Source organism: Erinaceus europaeus, chromosome 20 (assembly GCF_950295315.1).
Source record: "Erinaceus europaeus chromosome 20, mEriEur2.1, whole genome shotgun sequence".
Taxonomy (NCBI): Eukaryota; Metazoa; Chordata; class Mammalia; order Eulipotyphla; family Erinaceidae; genus Erinaceus; species Erinaceus europaeus.
This window is the reverse complement of record NC_080181.1, coordinates 13,318,905-13,343,276: the sequence shown is the minus strand read 5'-3', so window position 1 is coordinate 13,343,276 and position 24,372 is coordinate 13,318,905. Positions and strand designations below refer to the sequence as shown.

The 24,372-nt window shown below is 40.3% G+C and overlaps 1 protein-coding gene across 1 annotated transcript in view; it reads left to right on the top strand.

Annotated features, from left to right (window-relative positions):
* The window catches only part of ARHGEF12 (Rho guanine nucleotide exchange factor 12), a 151,763-nt gene that overhangs the window by 45,918 nt on the left and 81,473 nt on the right, over positions 1-24,372 (top strand). The gene's annotated exons all lie outside the window — the stretch shown is intronic.

The following is a 24,372-nucleotide window of genomic DNA, read 5'->3' as shown; positions in this document are numbered from 1 at the left end:
GCTTTTTGTAATTCTGGTTTTTGTTTTTTGATAGGGCAGAGAGAAATTGAGAGGGAAGGGTAATATGGAGGGAGAGAGATAGAAATACAGACATTTGCAGACCTGCTTCACCACTTGTGAAGCAACCCTCCTGTGGGTGGGGAGCTGGGGGCTCAAACTGGGATCCTTGCTTTGGTCCTTGTGCTTCGTACTGTGTGCGCTTAACCTGGTGCATCACCACCTGGCCCCTCTTTTTGTAATTCTTTTTTTTTTGGATAGGACAGAGAGAAGTTGAGATTGATAGGGGGAGAGAAAGACAGACACCTGCAGACCTGCTTCACTGCCTGTGAAGTGACCCCCCCCTGCAGGTGGGGAGCTGGGGGCTCAAACCGGGATCCTTCAGCCAGGCCTTGCGCTTTGTGCCACATGTACTTAACCCACTGCGCTACTGCCTGGCCCCCTTGTAATTCTTAAAATATATCTCTCTAATTTTTTAATACTTTTTTTTTTGGTTTGGATTCTTTCATTCTGCATAATTATTTAAGATTAGTCCATGTTGGTATGTATCAATTGTTCATACCCTCCTACTGAGTAATACTGCCACATTTGGATACAGTATAATGTACTTATCCATTTGATTGGACTTGGGTTCTTTAAAGCTTTAGACTAGATTTGCTTTGAATAGGTAAGGTTTTGTATGGACATATATGCTTTCATATCACTTTTAACTGAAATGATTGCCTCCTACTGTGGGAGGATAATTAATTTTTCAGAAACTGCCAAGCTGTCCTCTGAGTCAGCTCTATTACATACACTCCTACCAGCAGTGTTCCAGCTACTCCACAATCTCACCAATACTTGTTCTTGTCACTCTTTTTTAATTTCAACCATTTCAGTGGGTATTTAATTGTATTACATTATACTTTTTATTTGCTGCTGATCATTGAAGTTGAACATTCATTATATAGGTAATATATATTTCCGAATTCCCCAATTCTACTTCCTCCTGATGTTGGAGTCTCTGCAGAGTCCTCTACACACTCGTTCTGTCCACACCCCTATTCTGCCTTCCTGATCAAGGGGTATTTACATCTACATTTGAAATACATGCTTCTCAGGTTCAAAGAATCTGTTTCCTGCTCAAGTCTACCAAGGCTTCCTTGAGATGGATACAAAATTTAATAGATTTATCAAATCTTTTCTGTAGTTAGTGGTCTAGGGCTATAATCTTGTCCTTTTATGGAACATGAACATTTTTGTTTCCTCTATTTTTTGCTCTTGATATCCAGGGGATCCTGGTGGAGAAGAATCACTTTTGTTTTCTTCATCTTTATCTGGAACTAAATGCATATTTATTGAAGGAACATTGGTTTGTGACAAGTTGTAATATAGAAACACATTCTGGGGGAGGGTGGTGGTGGTGGCACACCTCATTGAGTGCACATGCTCCAGTGTGCAACGGGGTTCAAGCCCCCAGGCCCCATGTGCAGGAGGAAAGCTTTGCAAGTGATGAAGTAATGTTGCAGGTGTCTCTGTTTCTCTCGTCTCTGTCACCCACTTCCTCTCGATTTCTGGCTGTCTCTATCCAATAAATAAAGATAATAAAAATTTAGAAAAATGAAAAGAAAAAACCGATTCTGGTGGAAATAGGTTTCTCCTCAGCTTTGTAGCTGAATGCTGCCCCTGTGGCCAGTAGCTATATAGATATGATCCCAGCAAAGTTTGGGATGTGGAGACTTAGTTCTGTGGGATTCAGGGTCTTTTGTAACTAGTTGATATTGGCTTATCTTTTCCTGAAACTATAGAGAAAGTATAGGTGCTCTTTTAGCATTTATGCCATTTCTAGTCTTCTCACTCTGTGAATACTTTTTATTTATTGTCTATTATTTGAAAACAAACTATACAAAGGGAGATAATGTTCTGTGTAAGGCATTAGTCTTTTTACTTTTTTGGTAGAGGCAGGCAGGGTGGGGGCGGGGGGGGTTGAGGAAACAGCACAAGGGCAGCAGGGAAGCTTCCTTCCACACCACGGGGACTGGGCTTGAATCTGGGTGGTGCCTGTGACAGAGCAGCACACTGTGCAGGCGAGCTGTTTCGTTGGTGTGTAAGGTTGCCAGCAAGGGGTCCAGCCAGAAAGAAGGTTTGAATCATAGATCCCTCATCTACTAGTTATAAAAGTTTCTTAACCTCTTTGAACCTCACATTTATTTCTCTGCTACAAAGTTAAGTTAGAATTAACCTACAGGGGTTGGGCGGTAGCGCAGGGAGTTAAGCGCACATGGTGTAAGGATCCTGGTTCCAGCCCCCCCCCCCCCCCCCCCCCGTTGCTTCATAGGCAGTGAAGCAGGTCTGCAGGTGTCTGTCTTTCTCTCCCCCTCTCTGTCCTCCCTTCTTCTCTCTATTTCTCTTTCCTATTCTCTTTTCTATTTCTATTTCCTATTCAACAACAATGACAGCAATAACAACAACAGTGATAAACAGCAAGGGCAAAAAAGGGGAAAAATAGCCTCGAGGAGCAGTGGATTTGAATGCAGGCTCTGAGCCTCAGCAGTAACCCTGGAGGCAAGAAAAAAAAAGAGAGAACACCTACTTCGCTGAGTTAATGTTAGAATAAATATATACAGCCTATTTAATTAATGCAGATTGCCATATGTTAAGTTGCTCAAGTAAAACTACGCCTTTAAGTTTTAACTATTATTATTGTGATTTAAATCATTTATTCTCCTCCCCTCGCCCTTCCCTGGAGCCTCAGCACTCTGGGCTAAGAATCCACAGATCAAAGCTGTGGATTCAGTACCACAGGGGCTGGTCTTGAACCTGGGCCAGAGGGGCTGGTCTTGAACACAGGGCAAATCAGTACACTGTCCAGGTGGGCTACCTTGCCAGTCCTAATTATTTGTCTCATCGTGGATTATGTTGGGCAAGTGTTTGGAGCAGTATACCTAGCCTGATTTTAATTACTCAATATAACATAAAGGTATTGGGTGCTCTTCATTCTCCCAAGTGCGTTTCCTCTCCCTTTGAATATAACCCCAGAGAGTGTGGAACAGTTCACTGTATCATTTACGTTTCTGGTTTATGTTTACTTCCAGCCAGCTTACCTCCTCTTTACATACAAGTTAAGCAGGATGGCTGTGCTCAGATGACTCAGAAAGCTTTATTCTGATCATGACCCCGTTTCAAGTTGGGCTTGAGCACAGATAGAAACTCAGCCATGTTCCCTTGATGGGGAATGTGACCTATCATCCTTCCATGGTGGAGCTTTTTTCAGGAGCTAAATTGCTTTATCTAGCAGGGTCTTCCTGCTTCTAGCAGTGAAACAGTACAAAGGCCACATTGAGCAGAGCTGCTGGGGAAACCCTTTTTCCTCCTCTGGCCTGTAAATGCTGTTCTGTCTCTGTGAAAAGCCCTGACGTCAGCTCTTGGAAAAATCCAAATACTTGTGTTAGAACAGGGCTGAGACACTTGCCTGGGCAGAGACTAAATGGCTGAACTATACTTCTAAATTTACAAATGCCTCTCATGTTATACTGAAAAAAAAAAATGCGAGTTTCAGACACAGGCCTCTAGAAATTAGAATCAAGAGGACTATTTAGTAGTTCCTTCCCTCACCATTCTTAACACCATTAATTTTCTTCAATAAAACCTAGTTTCAGATAGCATGTACTACATTCTTGGTGGGGACAATATATCATTGTAAACTTTGCAGTGTTCTTTACGTACAAGGCATTTATAATAAACATTTGCTATTTGGGGCAGTATATGTAGCTATTGTAAACATCACTGAATTTGACTTAGTGTTCGTATATATATGGGGATGAAGGTTTATTTTTTAATTAATAGTGTTCCTTGAAACCAAAAGTCAAGTCCCCACATCTCATTTGAAGTGGTGAAGCAGTGTGGCAGGCGTTTCTCTTTCTCTATCTTTCCCTTCAGAATTTCTTTTTCTCTCAGTTAACTGAGAGGAAGGAAGGGAGGAAGGAAGGAAGAAAGAGGAAAAGAAAAGAAAGGAAGACTGACCTCCAGGAGTGGTAGGTTCATCCTGTAGTCACCAAGTCCCAGTGGTGAAGCTCCAGTGGCAGTTAAAACAACATCAATTGAGGCCAGCAAAATAGCTCACCTGGTTCATGTTTTCCGACTGCCCTTTGTGCAGTTCAGATTTGAACTTGCCACCCCGCTACATTGGTGGAAGCCTTGGTGCTTTGGTGTCTTTTTCTGTATCGTTGTCTCTCTGTTTCTTTCTATCAGAAAAAAAACTGCCTGGAATAGTGAAGCCCCGGGCAATGACCATAAACAAAGCAAAAACATAAATCCGATCATGACTTTAAAACCTGCTTGGGGTGGGGAGAGAGAGAGGTGTACGTATATCACCACGACTTTGTGCTCTGAGCCAGCTTTATTCAGAGAGAGGAAGAGAAGACAGGAGGGCACTAAAGCTGACCCCAGAACTTCCGTGTGCCACGCCGAGGACTCCAGCCTGGGTCCTGTGTGTCGCTGTGGATGGCAGAGCAGCACCCTGCCAGGTGAACTAGCTCATGGGCCCTTCAGTAGTGGTTCTGCATTGTACTTTGAATAGAATCTAAGTCCTTTACTGTGACTCACATTCTTCTGGCTGCTGTCTTTTTTGTGCTTTTTTTTTATCTCAGTGCTGCCCTCTTGGTTGTTTACTGGATTCAGGCAAGCCCCTGTGGACTTTGTTTTGCAGGTACATTAAAATGGGTCTCTCATGTGACCCTTGTATGAACAGTTCAAGTCTGCCCCCCCCCGTCTTCTCCTGCTTGTTTGCACCTCATCTAATCTCAGCTCAAATGCCTCAGATCTCTTTGTATAAACTAAGTCAACTCACTTACTTACAGTCATGTCTCTTATTTTTCTCTAAACACCACATTTGAAGTTGTCTCCCCCCCACCCCCGGTACAGTACAATCATTTGTTCGACTAGTCCTCTTACAGAATGCAAGCTGCTTTCTTTTTCTTTTTTAAAAATAATTTTTTTCCATTTATTCCCTTTGTTGCCCTTGTTTTTTATTGTTGTAGTTATTATTGTTGTTATTGATGTCGTTGTTGTTGGATAGGACAGAGAGAAATGGAGAGAGGAGGGGAAGACAGAGAAGGAGAGAAAGACAGACACCTGCAGACCTGCTTCACCGCCTGTGAAGTGACTCCCCTGCAGGTGGGGAGCCGGGGGGCTCGAACCGGGATCCTTACGTGGGTCCTAGCGCTTCGCACCACGTGCGCTTAACCTGCTGTGCTACCACCTGACTCCTCCAAGATTTCATTTTTAAAAGAAAATACTTAGTCAATAAAAGACACAGAGAGAAAGACAGACAGATAGATATACACGATTAGTAGACAGACAGATGGACCAGAGCACTGCTCATTCTGGTTTATGGAGGTGCTGGGAATTGAACATGGGACCTTATGAGTCTCAGTCATGAAAGTCTTTTGCATAATCATTGTGCTACCTCTCCAGCCCAGAATACAGGCTTCTTGAGAGTAGAAACCTGTATCTTTTCATTGAAGTAACTTCCAGAGTCTAGATTAAATGAGGGGAGGAGAAGACAGTTAGTGAGGGAGAGGGATAGACACCTGCAGATCTGCTTCACGATTTGTGAAATGTCCCTCTGTAGGTATGGAGTGGGGCCTCCAACCCAGGTCCTCGTGCATGGTAATGTGTATGCTTAACCAGATGCACCACTGCCCAGTCCCTTCAGAATGTGTTTCTACAGACTAGCAAGCAGTGTCAGCTCCATCCTGAACTGGTCCTGAGCAGCATCTAGAGTCACTTACTTCCTTACTTGTCTCCACTGAGGAAAGAAAAGTTTCATGTGGTTCTCTCAAGAGTAAGAAAATGCTTTCACAGGTGCTTCCTTTGAACTGGTTTCTATATTCATTGTCTCTTTCTGAACCAATCACTTACCCAAGAATGGAATTACCATTCAGCCCAAAAGGCTTGTTTTTGTGCAGCAAATGAGATCATCATCCCCTGAGTTAGCTGAGGGGATGGTTCTGAGGAAAATTATAGAAAATGGAATAATTGCATAAGGACCCAGGTTCAGGGGTAAGCTTCACTACCTGTGAAGCAGAACCAGGTGTCTCTCTCTCTTTCTCTCTTTTTCTCTCTTTCTCTCTGTCTTTCTCTCTCTGTGTGTCTCCCTTTATATTACCCCTCCTCAGTTTTTCTCTGTCTAATAATAATAATAATAATAATAAAGTTAAAAAACAAGGAATAAAGTTGAAGTTTTTGTAAAAGGAAGACTAGACTGGGAATCATCTGTATCTTGTGTAATCTAAACTAAATGATTTTGATTAAATGAATTCATTTAGTAAACATATATTGGATTGCCAAATATATACTTGGAATACTTAGAATACAAAATTAGAGCGTGACCTTTACTTTCAGGTAGATTTTCCTTTTTCCTTTGCACCTGCTCCCCCCATCGATACAGACAGATAGTAAGGCAGAGAGTGAGAGGATGGGCTTGAAACTAAGTTGTGGCAAGGCAGCAACCCTATCCAAGTGAGCTATTTTGCCAGCCCACTTTCAAGTACTATAAGATCTATTGAGAAAGTCAGAGAAGTTAACAGAATATTAAAATTGTTTTAAAATTAACTAATTGATTGTTAACATAATCTAACCCAGAAGGGGACAGAGAAAGCAACTGGGAAATAACTTATAATTTTTTTTTTTTTAATGAAAAAAGATCCTTTTTTTCATGAAAAATAGTTTTGCTGAGTGTGTATATAATGAATGAACCTATGAAAATTTTGGTTTTAAATAAAAATTTTTCTTCACAAATGTTTTGGCTCTGGCATGAACTATAAGTTCCTTAGTTCCTCTTATCTCTCCACTTAGTTTATCATGAAAATTTGCTGTGTGCTGCCAGATCTGAACATTGTAAACTTTTCAAATCACCACAAAGAAAAAGTAAAACTCTTATGGGGGAGGGGGTAAGGAAATCAGTAATATGCATGCTATTTCACACTTTATTCTGCACGAGTTTTCCATGGCCCAAAACCAAGGAATAGAGCTGAAGTGTACTCTTATCAGACGTGACGGCTAACCACAGCACTAATTTTAGAAAGTCAGAGGAAAGTAGTGTTATGACTTTGACATTCCTCTGAAATCATCTCTGACTTGGGAATCATTGCCTTACAAAGTTTATTTCATTTTTACAATTCACTGATATTTAATTCTGTTTTCTCCTTCTGATGGAAAAATAGAAGGTATCCTAATAGGCCTAATATTTAAGATTATTGATATTAGTAATTTCTAAATAAATCTGACTGATATTTTGATAACATTTTCAAGATTATTGCCCTTTTAAGAGATTCAGAAATGTAGTTTCCTACAAAGCAGTGAATGGTTCTCTACCTTTTAAAGTAAAGGAATGTCTTTTTACTCCCAAAGATATGTATGTATAAGACATTAAGAATTAAAGTGAACTAGAAAATAAAAATCCCATGTAAGTATCAAACATTCCCTTATTTCCCCCTTCTTTTCTTAAGATGCAGATATATGTATTTTGTGCATAGTATGAATACAATATGTGAACTTGTAGGTACAGTTGAAACATTGGGGATATGCATTTGGCACTGTTTTTTTAACTTAAAGCACCAACAAAATTTATGTGCTAAATAAAATAAAGCTCTAAGGCTTCAAAAGAGACCCCCTCAGGGGAAAGGAGAGTCTCTTCAACAAATGATGTTGGAAACATTGGGTTGAAACGTGTAGAACAATGAAACTGAACTACTATATTTCACCAAACACAAAAGCAAATTCCATGTGGATCAAGGACTTGGATGTCAGACTAGAAACTATCAGGTACTTAGAGGAAACTATTAGCAGAACTCTTTTCCATATAAAGTTTAAAGGTATCTTCAGTGAGATGAATCTAGTTACAAAGATGACTAAGGTAAGAATAAACTGTTGGGATTACATCAAATTAAAAAGCTTTTGCACAACAAAAGAAACCAATACTCAAACGAAGAGGCCCCTCACAGAATAGGAGATCTTTACATGCCCTACATCAAACAAGAGGCTAATAACCAAAATATATAAAGAGCTTGCCAAACTCAGCAACAAGAAAACAAATGACCCCATCCAAAAATAGGAAGAGATGATATGAACAGAATATTCTCCCATAGAAGAGATCCAAAAAGCCGACAACCATAAGAAAAAATACTCCAAGTCATTGATTGTCAGAGAAATGCAAATAAAGGCAACAATGAGACACCACTTCACTCCTGTGAGAATGTCATACATCAGGAAAGGTAGCAGCAACAAATGCTGGAGAGGTTGTAGGGACAAAGGAACCCTCCTGCACTGCTGGAGGGGTTTAGTCCAACCCCTATGGAGAGCAGGCTGGAGAACTCTCAGAAGGCTAGAAATGGACCTACCCTATGACCGCAATTCCTCTCCTGCGTATAGAGCCAAAGGAACCTAACACACACAACCAAAAAGATCTGTGTACACCTATGTTCATAGCAGCACAAATTTGAACAGCCAAAACCCGAAAGCAACCCAGGTGCCCAACAACAGATGAGTGACTGAGTAAGTTGTGGTGGATATACACAATGGAGTACCACTCAGCTATTAAAAATGGTGATTTCACCATTTTCAGCCCATTTTGGATAGAGCTTGAAGAAATCATATTAAGTGAGATAAGTCAGAAACAAAGCAAAGGTGGGCGCGAGGAATAACATCATTGCAAGACTGGCCAGCTCCTCATGGGGCACGAGCGCTTCCACACTACGATCATCATCTCTGGCATTATGCTATTCCACTGCAGAATACTGTGCCCCAGTATGGTTCCGTAGCCCCCATGTCCACTTGGTCGATTCCAAATTATATTCCTCCATGAGGATAATTTCTGGAACCATCCGTTCCATGGCTGCCAGTTCTTAGCAACATCACCCCGCCAGATATTCGTCGGGATGCGGCATCATCTAAGTTCATTTCCCACGTCTACGCTCGACCGGACCTGCTGATATACGCGGATATCTTCGCCCACCCTGTCCAACGCTTGACGTCTCGTCACCCAATCTGGTCCCCTGTGCCTACACTGAACTTCTCTGTTCCAGTCTCTTGGAAACAGAGCTGGCAGTCAGCTGAGGTAAAGAACAAACACCTCATCACAGACCCCTGCAAGCGTCAACCCGGCTTTGACCTAGCACGTTATGATTGGGTCCTCCTCAATCGCTATCGAACAGGCCATGGCCGGTGCGCCGCTATGTTCCATCGCTGGGGAGCCAGAGACGACCCTAACTGCCCCTGCGGCTCCAGACAGACTGACCCACATAGTCAACGACTGCCACCTCTCCAGATTCAAAGGAGGTCTTGAAACTTTACATCAGGCTCAACCTGATGCTGTTGACTGGCTACGGAAGAAGGGCAAACGCTAGAAGAAGAAGAAGGAGGAGGAGGAGGGGGAGGGGGAGGAGGAAGAGGAGGAGGAAGAAGAAGAAGAAGAAGTCAGAAACAGAAGAATGAATATGGGATGATCTCACTCATAGGCAGAAATTGAAAAACAAGATCAGATGAGAAAACACTGACTGGAGTTGGTGCATTGCCGCAGAGTAAAAGACTCTGGGGTAGGGTGGGGGGAGAGTTCAGGTTCTGGAACATGATGGCACAGGACCTAATGGGGGGGGGTGTATTGTTACGTGGAAAACTGGGAAATGTTGTGCATATACAAACTATTGTATTTACTGTCAACTGTAAAACATTAATCCCCCAATAAAGAAAAAAAAATGAACCCCCCCAGGAAAAAAAAGTAGATAGAAGCAGCTGTAGGTTCCCCATGTGTCAGAGTTGTTTGGCTTTTGCTTGTTTTACATACTTCGCTTCCAAATAAAGCTAAGATAGGAAAAACCTGAGCCCTAAATCCTGGAATTACGAAGTGCCTTATAATAGAACTACTTAATTTATTTTACAATTCCATTTTGTAAATATTTAGGCTAGGTTCAGTATTTCAGTATAATAAGCATGCTGCAGCAAAATATCCTTGTAACTCAAGTTATGTACTCACTCTTGATTTCTTGTAGTGAGGAATCCACGTGTGAGTTTGAACTACAAGTAAGAGGAGTCTTTGTGTGTACCAGGGAAACAGGAAAGAGAAGGGCACTCCAGTCCCATAGCTCAGCCTTAGGAATACATGCCTAACTCTTAGGGAAGGACAACAGCAGGAAGCTGAAGAAGCTGTTTTGGAAACAAACCTTGTAAGACAACCTGGGTAATATTACATTGGTGCCTAGACAAAAATAAGCGAGAAAGACTCTCATTCTATTAAAAGTAAAACAGGGAGTCGGGCAGTAGTGCAGTGGGTTAAGTGCACGTGGTGCAAAGTGCTAGAACCGGCTTAAGGATCCCACTTGCAGGGGAGTCAATTCACAGGCAGTGAAGCAGGTCTGCAGGTGTCTGTCTTTCTCTCCCCCTCTGTCTCCCCTCCTCTCTCAATTTCTCTCTGTCCTATCCAACAACGATAGTAATAACAACAACAATAACAACTGCAACAATAAAATAAGGACAACAAAAGGGAATAAATAAATAAATGTTTAAAAAAAAATTAAAAACAAACAAATGGGGCCAGGCTGGGGAGATAGCGTAATGGTCCAAGGTTCAGCACCATCATACACCAGAACAGAGAAGTGCTCTGGTGCCTGCCTGCCTCTCCCTCTCATTAAACTATACTATATATATATGTGACTACATCAAATTAAAGTTCTGTGAATTGAGAGAAAATTTCCCAAGGGAAAGAAAAACAAAAATAAAATGGGGAATCTAACAGCTGGAGGTGAGGATTACCTCAAATTGAATTAATATTTTAAAAAACCCTACAATATGTAAGGACAATTTCTGTTTCTTCAGCTATGACTTTTGAAAAAATTAAATGTAGATGTGGGAGATACAATATTAAATGCTGTTTATGAGCTACACTAGGTCCATGTAAAGATTTTCAGTTATCATGCATCAAATAGGAAGTCAGTCCTTGAATTGTTTACCATTATCATGATCTGAATTGTATCCCCCCCAGAAGATATGGTAAGTCCCAGTCTTTGATATATGGGAATGTGACCTTATTTAGATGTGGGGTCTCTGTACATCTTTGGTGTTAAGTCTCAGAAACCTTTGCTCGACCGTAAGACAGAAAGACTTTGCAGTACTTTAACTACTTTTTATTTTGAGTGTGGGGTGTAGATCAAAGTTTTTTTTTTTTTTTTTTTTTGTATATAAAGATGCCATTGTTCAGTACCATTTGTTGTCAGAGATCTTAAGCAAGGAAAGTCAGTGAATCCTTTAGTAGCAGATTAGAAGACTTCCCCCCACCCCCATTAAACAAAGATTTTGTTTGCCCTCCTCCTTTCCTGTTGTTTCCAAGTCACTTTTTCTGCCAGCTTTTCCTCTACTGAACTTTTGTTGAGAATAACTTGTTCATTACCAAAGTCAAAGACTGCGGTTGGGGGAGGGTTCAGGTCTGGAACATGAAGGCAGAGGAGGACCTAGAGGGGATTGAATTGTTAGGTGGAAAACTGGGAAATGTTACACATGTACAAACTACTGTATTTATTGTATTTTTTTCTGTTAGCTATAACCCCCAATACATTAGGAAAAAAAGGAGAAGAACTTGCTCATACATATGTGGCTCTGTTTCTGGAAGGCTGTAGAGATGAAGTGACCACTTCACCACTTGTAAGGGGAAATATAATAATATGAGTTAATATCACTTGTCATGTAAACCTTGGTTATTAAAGCTTCTCTCTGTGAAGTTGCTTTTCTTGCCTTCTCATTCTTCACTCTTCAGAAGCAATTCACTAAACAACCTACACAGGGAGTTGGGAAGACTTCTTCAGCTCCATCTCCTGGAGGAGAAAGAATTTACTTACAGTATTTGGAATTCTTTTGTAATAAAGATTTATATCAACTTGCTTATTTATGCAATCATTTCTATCCGCATGAACTCCAGTATATTTATTTTATACTTAAGTTTCTAAGTCAATAATACATTATTTATTTTCTTGTTCAAGTTGTTCCAGCCTAAGCCATTGAGAGTCGTTCCAGGTTGACACCTGTGTACCTTTGACTTGCCCCCACCCTTTTGTTTTTTTGAGCACTTCCTCATTTCTGGCACTAAAATGGACTCTGGGTACATCTTGTATTTTTCCTAATCTAGCTCTAGAATCACCCATTTCTCCAAGTAGCCATTTTATTGGAAATGGTATTTAGAAACCAAGCTGTAGGTGCTCATCAAGGTTTGGTGCTGCTGGTTCAGCTGCGTCTAGGTTTTCTCAGTGAGCCTGTGTGTGTGCTAACACACGCATATGCACACATCGGTGATTCTTTCTGTGTCTGTCCTTCTCCCACACATATTAATCAAGCTAAGCATGATTTGTGCTACTTTCTCTGATTCTAGTCTGCTACCACAGGGGTCACTTACTTACATAGACACACTAAAGATATGTATGTTCTGACTTCAGTATTGCATATAGTTAACATCAGTTGTCAATATCACATGTAAATTACACCTTACAATTTTCTGTTTATAAAATTCTATCAGTCCAAATTGGCATATTGTTAAGCATAAAGTCATACATAATAGTGCCTTATTTTTTATTATTTCTGGAATGTCTAATGATATCTCTTCTTTTTTTTTGCCTCCAGGGTTATTGCTGGGGCTTGGTCAAATACACTGCTCCTGGAGGCTATGTTTTTCCCTTTTGTTGTTTATCTTTGTTGTTGTTGTTATTGTTGTTATTGCTATCATTGTTGGATAGGACAGAGAGAAATCGAGAGAGGATGGGAAGACAGGGAAAGAGAGAGACACCTGCAGACCTGCTTCACCTACTTGAGAAGCGACCTCCCTGCAGGTGGGGAGTAAGGGGCTGGAACCAGGATCCTTACGCTGGTCCATGCATTTCGTGCCATGTGTTCTTAACCTGCTGCACTACCACCTGGCCCCCTCCTCTTTAATTCTTAAGATTGGTAATAATTGTCTTCTGTTTTTACTACAGAACAGCTTGACTAGAGGCTTAAGTATTCTCAAAAGAACTAGTTTTTGCTTTCATTGGTACTCTGTCATTTTTTTCTACTTAATTGATTCCTACTCTGATCTTTACTCGATCCATACTCCCAGCCTGCCTCTCTCTCCTCTTTAAGAACATTCATTTTAATTTCTTCTTTTTAAAGTGGTATATACTGATGTATAGCAATTTAAGCATTGAGTAGAATTTTTTTGTAGAAAATAAAGATATTACTTTTAAAAAATTTAGCAGTACATTTTAGTAGTTCTCAAGCTTATATTAAAGCGGGAGCTTGTCTTAATGGCACCTCAAAGCAAAAAGTAAAAAGGAAAGAAACCAAGACTCCCCAGAAGCACAATGTATCTTCTGGTAAATTTCAAATAACATTTGTCTTATTAATTGTGAACATTTCTCACTATGATGTACAAAATTCGAGCATTTAATGTCATAAAAAGTATTTTACTGTATTTTTTTTTTATGAACTAAAAAGAGGGACTTTCATATGCCACACAGAGAAAAGCCAGACCACCATTCCAGTGATGTTGCATTGATGGTCAAATCAGCAACTTCTGACATGTAAGCCCTGTGCTCTACTTGTTGAGCTAACTCACCATTTACTCTAATGTATTTTATATCAAGTCTTGGTGGGATTCTTCTTCACTCCAGATTAAGAAGACTTTTTACTTCTCTTTTTGTTATTTTCACTCTGATGCCAGAACTCAGACTCAGGATTCCATGCTTGAGAGCCCAGTGCTTTTTCCACCACGACACCTCTTGGACCATGTACATTCTTCTGTCAAAGTGGCAGTATACCAAGCTGTATTTAAGAAGTTAGAGTTCTCACATAACATTCTGGTGAATTGTTTTTTGGATTTTTACACCAGAATCAAGCTTCTTGGTCCTTGTTCTGTGGTTTGCATTGCAGGATCCAGGGCTTTAAAATGAATGAACCCTTGAAAAATGGTTCATCAGTCATCCTGTCAGCTAGCGTTTCTGTTTCAGAGTGCTTCTGATAGAACTAGTGTTTCTTACCAGCTCTGCTAACGTCTTTCCATGCTTTGACTCTTATTTGCTAATAAGAGATTACAATTATAGATAATTTTTAACTTTTGGGGAGGGGTGGTTCTGTAATTGACAGCTTTTGGTGACTTTAAGCTAGACCGATTGTAAATTGTAGATGGTGGAAGGATTTATGACTGGTAATTTGGGGGAGGGAAGGTAGTAGTCATTTACTACTTTTGGTTCTATGAATCTTACTGTCCAGTGATCTAAAGATTGAGCTAACAGTTCAGCTGAAGTCAGCACTGTGTCAAAATCCCTATACTTAAGGGCACTTATGTACGGCAGACAAATGCCCTTTTAGCTGTTTTGCTTGATATTTTGTGAAAAATGATAGAGTACCAGAGTAAGCTGGTTTATATTTATACTAGAGTAATTTTCCCTGTAATGTTGCAGTGCATTTAAATTATTTTGTAAAGCAGATGAATGAAAAGTTTGATTTATCTCCAGGACACAGAACTTTAAAATAGCTCTTGATATATATTTTTTAAAGGTTTTATTTATTTATGAGAGAGAGAGAAAGAAAGAGAAAGAAGCAGACATCACTCTGGTACATGTGCTGCCGGGGATCGAACTCAAGCTTGAGAGTCCAGTGCTTTATCCATTGTACCACCTCCTGTACCACTAATTCTTAATATTTTAAATGACATTTGGAATAATGGATTTTTTTCCCTCTTTCCTAATAAGTGGTTAATACAAGCTCACTAGGTTTTAAAGAAATCACATGACCCTGTGGTCCTGGAGGTGGCACAGAGGATAAAGAAGGCATTGGATTCTCAAGCATGCGATCCCGAGTTCAATCCCTAGCAGCAGATGTACCAGCGCGATGCCTGGTTCTTTCTCTTTGCCTGTCTTTCTCAAATAAATTCTTAAAAGAAAAGAAATCACTGACTTTACTTGCAAGGAAACTTTAGTCTTGTTTGTAACTTCCTACCCCCCCACAGCCAGCCTTCCTCCCCCCCTTTCTCTCTCTCTTTCTTTCTTTTTTCCTTTCTCTCTTTCTTTTGCCCTGTAGCATCTGGGAAGTTTGTTAACTTGAGTATTGACATTAATTTTTTTTTATATAATATGGTCTGGCGAGTTGAATCTATGGCTTTTCACTACTTGCTTTGAATTATTCACTTACGTGCATTTTCTTGAGCTAAAATAAAACCCTGTCACCCTTTATTTCCTTTTCCTACTTAATTTAAGTTTATGCCACTAAATTTTATGCTTTTGTTATTTCTAATTGCTAATAGTAATTAAGTAGATATTATGTCCTAGAAAATACTTTTTTTCCTATTGTAATTTACTCTTTTTTTTTTTTAATTATTGGATAGAGAAGAGAGAAATTGAGAGAGGAGAGTGAAAGAGAGGGAGTCAGACACTTGTAGCCCTGCTTCACCACTCGTGAAGCTTTCCCCCCTGTAGGTAGAGACCAGGGGCTTGAACCCTGGGCCTTGTACACTGTAATGTGAGCACTTAACCAGGTGCGCCACCACCTGGCTCCCTGTATGTAATCTTCAAAACTCATTTGTGAGGAAAATACTAATGTCGTTATTATTTTTCACAGGTAACACTTGGAGAGAGAGGTTAAGCAACTAGTCCAAGTTTAAGTATCTTTTAAGTTGTGAAACTAGAGGGCAGGGGTAGACAGACTAATGGTTATGCAAAGAGACTCTCATGCCTGAGGCTCCGAAGTCCCAGGTTCAGTACCCTGCACCATCATAAGCCAGAGCTGGGCAGTGCTCTGGTGCCCCCCTCCTCTCAAAAATAAAAAAAATAAAAACGAAAAAAAAAGTTGTGAAATTAGAATATGAGCCCAGTTGTATTTTTTCTCAGGAGACCTTCAGATCATGTGACAGTTTTCATTGACTATTATAGTTTTGTTTGTTTTAGACAGATTACTAGTCAACTGTGGTTTATGCTTTTGCTTTAACCTGGGACATTGCAGCCTCTGGCACTAAACTCTTCTGCATAAACATTGTGCTATTTCCTCAGCCCACTATTGTAACACTGAAATAGTATGTACTTTTTTTAAAAAAGTTTTTAAAAAATATTTATTCCCTTTTGTTGCCCTTGTTTTTTATTGTTGTAGTTATTATTGTTATTGCTATTGATGATATCATTGTTGGATAGGACAGAGAAATGGAGAGAGGGGGGGAAGACAGAGGGGGAGAGACCGCCTGTGAAGTGACTCCCCTGCAGGTGGGGAGCCGGGCAGCTCAAACTGGGATCCTTGTGTCGGTCATTGCGCTTTGCGTCATGTGCACTTAACCCACTGTGCTACTGGCCAACTTCCGTTATGTACTTTTCATTGATGTTTGTTAGCATCTTATGAGGGTCAAGTCCAAGAATTACCTTACTCTCTATTTTACAGAGTTCTTTATCTAGTAACTCCTCACTGGAGTGAATTACTGTAAAGTAGACTCAGTATGCATTGAGTCCTAGGCACTTAGTTTTTTTTTTTTTCTTTTTCTTTTTTCACTACACTTTAGTATTGCTAAGCTCAGGATGTTTCATACAGTGGAATTTTTTGAATTCTAAATTTAGTAGTAGCTGACATTGTTTGACTCCTAATGACAGCGTGACCAATATCCAATGTAAGTAAAAATTCCTTCGCTTTCAGAAGTTGGGCGGTAGCACAGCGGGTTAAGCGCGGGCTGCACAAAGCAAGGACTGGCATAAGGATCCGGGTTTGAGCCCCCAGCTCCCCACCTACAAGGGAGTCACTTCACAATCAGTGAAGCAGGTCTGCAGGTGTCTTATGTTTCTCTCCCCCCCTCTGTCTTCCCCTCCTCTCTCCATTTCTCTCTGTCCTATCCAACAATGATGACATCAATAATAATAATAACTACAACAATAAAACAAGGACAACAAAAGGGATTAAATAAATAAATATTAAAAAAATTCTTAGCTTCCTTCCATTAATTTTAATCATACCATACTGAAACATCTAGATTTCCAAATTCCCCATCATAACTAGATTGGAGAAAAAATACATAATACTTTGGAAAAAAGAAAGGATAATAATTAAGACTTGGTGCTGGGAAGTAGCTCATTTGGTAGAGCACACATCTTAGCATTTGCAAGTACCCAGGTTTGAGCCTTGGTACCCAGTGGGCAGCACCAGAGTGGGGGACCTCCACAAACCTTGATGAGGTGTTGATGTCATGCACGCATGTTTGTGTGTGTGTGTCTGTCTCTATGTACACACACACATATGTATATATATGTATATGTGTATATGTTTGACAAAATCAGCTCAGGAACAGTGGAATTGCACACTTGATAATGTGCACCATTTAATAATACTATTTCATGGTAATTATTATAATTGTAGATAGTTATAATCATAGTAATTATACAAGTTAATAATAATAATTAATATCTGAATGTGAATATCATACTTCTCCTTTCACGACACTTCTCAGTGGAATAGTGTTAGTGTCAGGGGTAGCTTCATTCTCACCAAAATCAGTAAAAGAAAAATGTGATGCCCAGCAGATGATTTATTCTAGAACACAAAACTTAGTCAGCTCTATGCATTTTTTTTGTCAGTCCAAAAGAAATTCTCTGTAATAGTCTTAAAGGTCTATCCCAATTATCATATCATGTATATTGTATATATTATAGAATTATTAAACTTGGCTTCAATATACATTATTTATAGCATTAGTTTCCTCTACTACTTGTAGTAACAAACGAAAATATGAAATTAAGAGAGGCCTGTAAATATTCTTTCTGGGATTTTACTAGTAGAGTTCAGAACTACTGTGGAAAAGGTATCCTGTTAAGTGAGTACACTTGAGGCTCCTGGTTAGGACTGCTGGCATACAGATACTTTAGCGTAGGCAATCAGTCAAAAGTAAGGGCTGTGAGTCACTTCATCTCAACAACTCGGCCTTGTGATAGATAAGCTCTTTCTTTTACCTCTTATGCGTCTTCATTTTGGTACTTTGACACACTTTCATCTGGACAAGTACACATAAATGGACATGTTCATGGTTAGCTAAATGTTCATGTCGCCAGCATTTTCAAAAAACAGGGTGTTTTGATGAATACTATGTCAACATTCAGATACAGCTTTTCTACATAAATAGTGAAGCAAAGGATATTGTCACAATTGTATGATTAGACTATACAGTGATCAGCGACTTGAACATACAGGATTTTGTACACCAAAGTTGTTCTTAAACCTAATGTGTTTAGAATTAGTCCATTTTAAACCTTTCTTATTTTTATTTATTTATTTTTCCTTTTGTTGCCGTTGTTTTTTATTGTTATTGATGTCATCATTGTTGGATAGGACAGAGAGAAATGGAGAGAGGAGGGGAAGACAGAGAGGAGGAGAGAAAGACAGACACCTGCAGACCTGCTTCACTGCCTGTGAAGCGACTCCCCTGCAGGTGGGGAGCCGGGGGCTCCAACCGGGATCCTTACTCCAGTCCTTGCGCTTTGCCCCACATGTGCTTAACCCGCTGCACTACCACCCAACTCCCCATTCTTTAACCTTTCTACCTTTCTTGTTGGCATCCATCTTGATCATTAGGTCAGACTTTTCTTTTTTCTAACTCATTTTAACCTCTTTCAATGTCCTCTATTCATTTTTTTTTTTTTTCCTCCAGGGTTATTGCTGGGGCTTGGTGCCTGCACTATGAATCCACTGCTCCTGGAGGCTGTTTTTTCCCATTTTTGTTGCCCTTGTTATATTTATTGTTAATGTTATCATTGCTGTTGTTGTATTTGGATAAGGCAGAGGGAAATCGAGAGAAGAAGGGAAGACAGAGAGGAGGAGAGAAAGACACCTGTAGACCTACTTCACTTGTAAAGTGACTCCCCTGCAGGTGGGGACATGGGGGCTCGAAGCTGGATCCTTATGCTGGTCCTTAACACTTTGTGCCATGTGCGCTTAACCCTCTGCGCTAATTCCTCCCTCCCCATTCATCCTCAGTCATTCAGAAACTAGTGCTGTAGTCTAGAGAACAAATCAAATAGCCAGCAAGGCCCATGACACTGTCATTTATGAATATGTGTTAACTGTGTACACTATTACAGACATTTTGTTTTACCACATACTTTAAAGTAATTTAGGTGTTAGAGGAAAAGTTTTTGAGAAAAGTTCTTTATCTGAACTTTGTGAATGTAGTAAGTAGATTGTGATAAGCATATTATACTGTTGGGTGGTTCTTGGTCTTCTCATTCCACTTTTGTTCTTTTCTTTCCGTTCTTTTCCCCTGTCAGAGAAAATAACTCAGGAAACTGGTTTACAATCAGTAGTTTGGGAACTTCCGGGATTCTTTACCAGAATCTCCCTGAATGTCGCAGCCCATGACGCAAGCAGCATTGTTTTGGCTCTTTATAAAGACTGTGAGGCAGAGTCACTGTAGGCATCATCCTCTGCAGAAACTACTCAGGAGTCCGCCTCTGCCAATTTTCATATTCCTCTTTAAATGTAAAAATATTCCAACCCCTCCTTCCAACAAGTAAGGATAAGCTACTTAGGAACTCTTATTTCTGAAGACATGGTGAGGACAACTGTGTCTGCTTGTCCCAGAGCCCCCTGTGTTGTGAGTCATGATGGCATCACTTATTGGGGGACTATTTAGGTTCTTTGTCTTATTCTTTGGATCAGTTTTGATTTATATAGGAGTTAGAGGGAATTATAATTGAAATTGCACTTTAGAGTTTTTCTTTTATTTTTATGAAACCACTGTCATGCCAAATAGTCATTTCAAACATCATTGTTTTATATTTATTACTCTTTACTCATAACCATTCATTTAAAAAACCACTTTTGCTAATATATTTACTCAGATTAAACATTTTTTACGTAAATGCCACAGGTTGAGGACAGATATGCAAAGAGGGCTGGGAGAAACTCCAGAATATTCTTCTAGATTGCATTAGTATCTGTATATAGCATCACAGAATCTTAGCAGTAATGCTCTAGCTACATTAAAAAAAAAATAGGCAACCTCTAGGTCTTGGGACAGTGGCTCTGTGTTTGAATGCAAGCTTTGAGTTTGGTGAGGCTCTTGGTTGATGATTCTTTGGTCTCTCCTTTTCTTAATAACGGTAACAGTAAATAATATGAATTGCTGTACTTCTTTCAGTTTATGGATCTAAAACTGGGGGTCAGGCAGTAGCATAGTGGGTTAAACACACATAGTGCCAAGCGCAGGGACCAGCATAAGGATCTCAGTTTGAGCCTCTGGCCCTCTACCTGCAGGGGAGTTGCTTCACAGGTGGTGAAGCAGGTCTGGAGGTGTCTATCTTTCTCTCCCCATCTCTGTCTTTCTCTCTGTCCTATCCAACAACGATGACAATAACAACAACAATAACTACAACAACAATAAAAGAACAAGGGCAACAAAAGGGAAAAATACTATTAAGATAAACATTTAAAATACAGATATGAAACCAAAAAGGAGAAAATCAAAGGAAAAAATATCCCCCCTTTCTACTTTTGGAAAATATGTTTAATAACCAGTACTATTCCAGTGTGTTTTTACTTTTTTCTCACCTCCAGGGTTATTGCTGGGGCTCAGTGTCTGCACCATGAATTCACTGCTCCTGGAGGCTACTCCCCCCCCCCCTTTTGTTGCCCTTGTTGTTGTGGTTATTATTGTTGTCATTAATGTCATTATTGTTGGACAGAATAGAAAGAAATCAAGAGAGGAGGGGAAGAAAGAGAGTGGGGAGTGGTCTGGGAGGTGGCACAGTGATAAAGCTTTGGACTCTCAAGCATGAGGTTTCAAGTTCAATCCCCGGCAGCACATGTGCCAAAGTGATGTCTGGTTCTTTCTTTCTCCTCATATCTTTCTCATAAATAAATAAAATCTTAAAAAAAAAAAAGAAAGAAATGGGGCGAGAAAGACAGACACCTGCAGACCCACTTCACAGCTTGTGAAGCGACCCCCCTGCAGGTGGGGAGCCGGGGGCTTGAACTGGGGTCCTTGCGCCAGGTCTTAGTGCTTTGCACCATGTGCTCCTAATGCGGAACTACTGCCTGACCCCCTTTTTTTTTTGAGATCTTAACAAATTAATAATTAAACACAGATTGAAGATAACTATTTGATCATGGTTAAAAGGCAGGTCCAGATCAGCATAGTGGTAACCACTGAGCTATTTCAGTATGGTGGGGAGAAGTGATGTATGGGCTGTAAATAAAACTTGATTTGCCAAGGAAATTAAGTTGAATATTTTAAAGATAAACTATTTCTTTTTGCTTTGTTTAATGGAAATGATATCTTCAGTTATTTTATCTTTTTAAATTTTTTATTAGTGATTTTTTTTTTCCTCCAGGGTTATTGCTGGGCTCGGTGCCTGCACCATGAATCCACCGCTCCTGGAGGCCATTTTTCCCCCTTTTCGTTGCCCTACTTGTTGCAGCCTCATTGCCGTTATTATTGCCATTGTTGACGTTGCTTTGTTGTTGGATAGGACAGAAAGAAATGGAGAGAGATGGGGAAGACAGAGAGAGAGGGGAGAGAAAGATAGACACCTGCAGACCTGCTTCACCGCCTGTGAAGAGACTCCCCTGCAGGTGGGGAGCCGGGGGCTCGAACCGGGATCCTTACGCTGGTCCCTGCGCTTTGCGCCACTTGCGCTTAACCCACTGCGCCACCGCCCGACCCCCTTTTATTAGTGATTTAATAATGATTGACAAGATTGTGGGATAAGAGGGGTATAATTCCATACCAATTCCCACCACCACCAGAGTACCACATCCCATCCTATCCCATCCTCTCCATTGGAAGCTTTTCTATCTTTTTTTTTTTTAAGCACAAATCCAATTATATTTTTACAAAGAGAAGGATGATTGCAGTTGCTGAACTGGAGTTATCAAAATCCAAAACACTGATCACGTTCATTTAACCACAAGCCAATCTTATTTAAATAAGGATCGTCTGACAAAAGCATTCTATCTATCATCCATGATCTGAATTCTTGTGTATGAGATCAATTTAAATATGGTAAACATAAAAAAGTCATGAGACATTTCTATTCTGTAATAAATAAGAGACCCATGGAGATTTGGTCTAGTCTTATGTTTGCCTACCTTTTCCACGGTATGGCACTGGGCACATTTCTGGACAAAAATCTTCTTGCCCATCTCAACATCACCCATTTTTAAATCGCTCTTTCCTTGTGCGATAGCCAAACGCTACCCTTCACCAGCTGGACATCCCGTTCCTTTCGCTTTCCCATTTTTATCCCTCGGAGTATAGACCAAAGATCTTTATGGGGTGCAGGAGATGGAAGGTCTGGCTTCTGTAATTGCTTTTCTACTGGACATAGGTATTGACGGGGTATGTCAAACCGTATCCCCATCCTGTTTGCTTTTCTTTTTTTTCTTTCTTTTTTTTTTTTTCCCCGCCTCCAGGGTTATGGCTTGGGCTTGGTACCTGCCCTATGAATCCACTGCTCCTGGAAGCCATTTTTTCCATTTTGTTGCTGCTGTTACTATTATTGTTGTTATTGCTGTTTGTTGTTGTATAGGGCAGAGAGAAATTGAGAGAGGATAGGAAGAAAGAGAGTGGGAGAGAAAGAAAGAAACTTGTTTCACTGCTTGTGAAGTGACCCTCTGTAAGTGGGGGAGCTGAGGGCACGAACCAGGATCCTTATGCCAATCCTTGCCCTTCACATCATGTGCTCTTAACCCGCTGTGCCACCAGCTGGCTCCCACCCCCAGTCTGTTTCTGTTTTTCCCTAGTGGGGCAGGGCTCTAGAGAGGTGGGGTTCCAGAGTGCATTGGTGAGGTCATCTGCCCAGGGAAGTCAGGTTGGCATCATGGTAGCATCTGCAGCTTGGTGGCTGAAAAAGCATTAAGATAAAAAGCAGAACAGATTGTTAAAGAATCAAAAACTTAAAGGTAAGAATTTAACAGATGAAATTTGAGCTTCTTCATTTTAGAAAAAGCTAGTAGGTCTATTTTAGGTATATTCCAAGAGGCCCATGACTTTACTAATTTTTGCCTGAGCCCAATAGCTAACATACAGGTGGGCTAGGGGTATTGTCTGGGAAGATGATGTCAGAGTTGAGAATAGGACCAGAAGCTGGACCAGGGCAGAGAGAAGCTCTTAAATATGGGAAAAGTATATAATTACCATTACCTGTAAACTCCATTGATCTGACCTATACGGCCCATGTCTATTCATATTTAGTGTAATCTCTGTATCCTTGTCAGTCTGAGCTTGCAGTCCATGGTCTTGGCTAAGAACATTCTAGGCTGCACTCATTTCAGGACCAGTCTTCCTCGAGTGGCGGAGTATGTTGACCCAGCTTCCCTTTGGAGAGTGGGGCAATTTCTACCACTGTTGTACATTGAGGGCAAGGTCCTGTAGAGGCCCACAGAAACGTTGATGATGATGTTCCTGAGGGAGATGACCAGTGATAGTGGAGAAAGGGATCTGGTAGAGGTCTAGGCCCATCATATCTATGTGGGAACCCCAGAATTACTTGACTATGGCCCCAGATAATGGGGTGGTCTGGTAGTGATCAAAAGGGCCATCATTAAAGTGTACTGGTTTCTTGCTGCTAGCCAGCTTTTGTAGTCCTTACTGTATCTCATAGGGTTAGCTTTGGAGTGAAGGAAGTGAAATAGAAAGTAGGTGAGAAATATTAAATTATATAATGCATATGAATAATTTAGGATAGTGTATAGCATTTACTGAAGTCCTCAATAAATGTAGCTGTTGCTATGATTTGAATTTTTGACAAGAGAAACCAAACTCAGGAATAGTTGATGGTCAGTGCATTTAACAAATGTAGTTAAGATTTTTTTATATCTTTATTGGGGGGTTAACAGTTTATAGTTGACAATAAAATACAATAGTCTGTACATGCATAACATTTCCCATTTTTTCCCCACATAACAATACAACCCCCACTCTGCCATCATGTTCCAGGACCTGAATCCACCCCCCTCACACCCACTCCAGTCTTTTACTTGGTGCAGTGCACCAGCTCCAGTCAAAGTTCTGCTTAGTGTTTTCTCTTCTGATCTTGTTTTTCAATTTCTGCCTGTGAGTGAGATCATCCCATATTCATCCTTCTGTTTCTGACTTATCTCACTTAACATGATTTCTTCAAGCTCCAGCCAAAATGGGCTGAAAATGGTGAAATCACCATTTTTAATAGCTGAGTGGTACTCCATTGTGTATATCCACCACAACTTGCTCAGCCACTCATCTGTTGTTGGGCACCTGGGTTGCTTTCGGGTTTTGGCTGTTCAAATTTGTGCTGCTATGAACATAGGTGTACACAGATCTTTTTGGATGTGTGTGTTGGGTTCCTTTGGCTCTATACGCAGGAGAGGAATTGCGGTCAT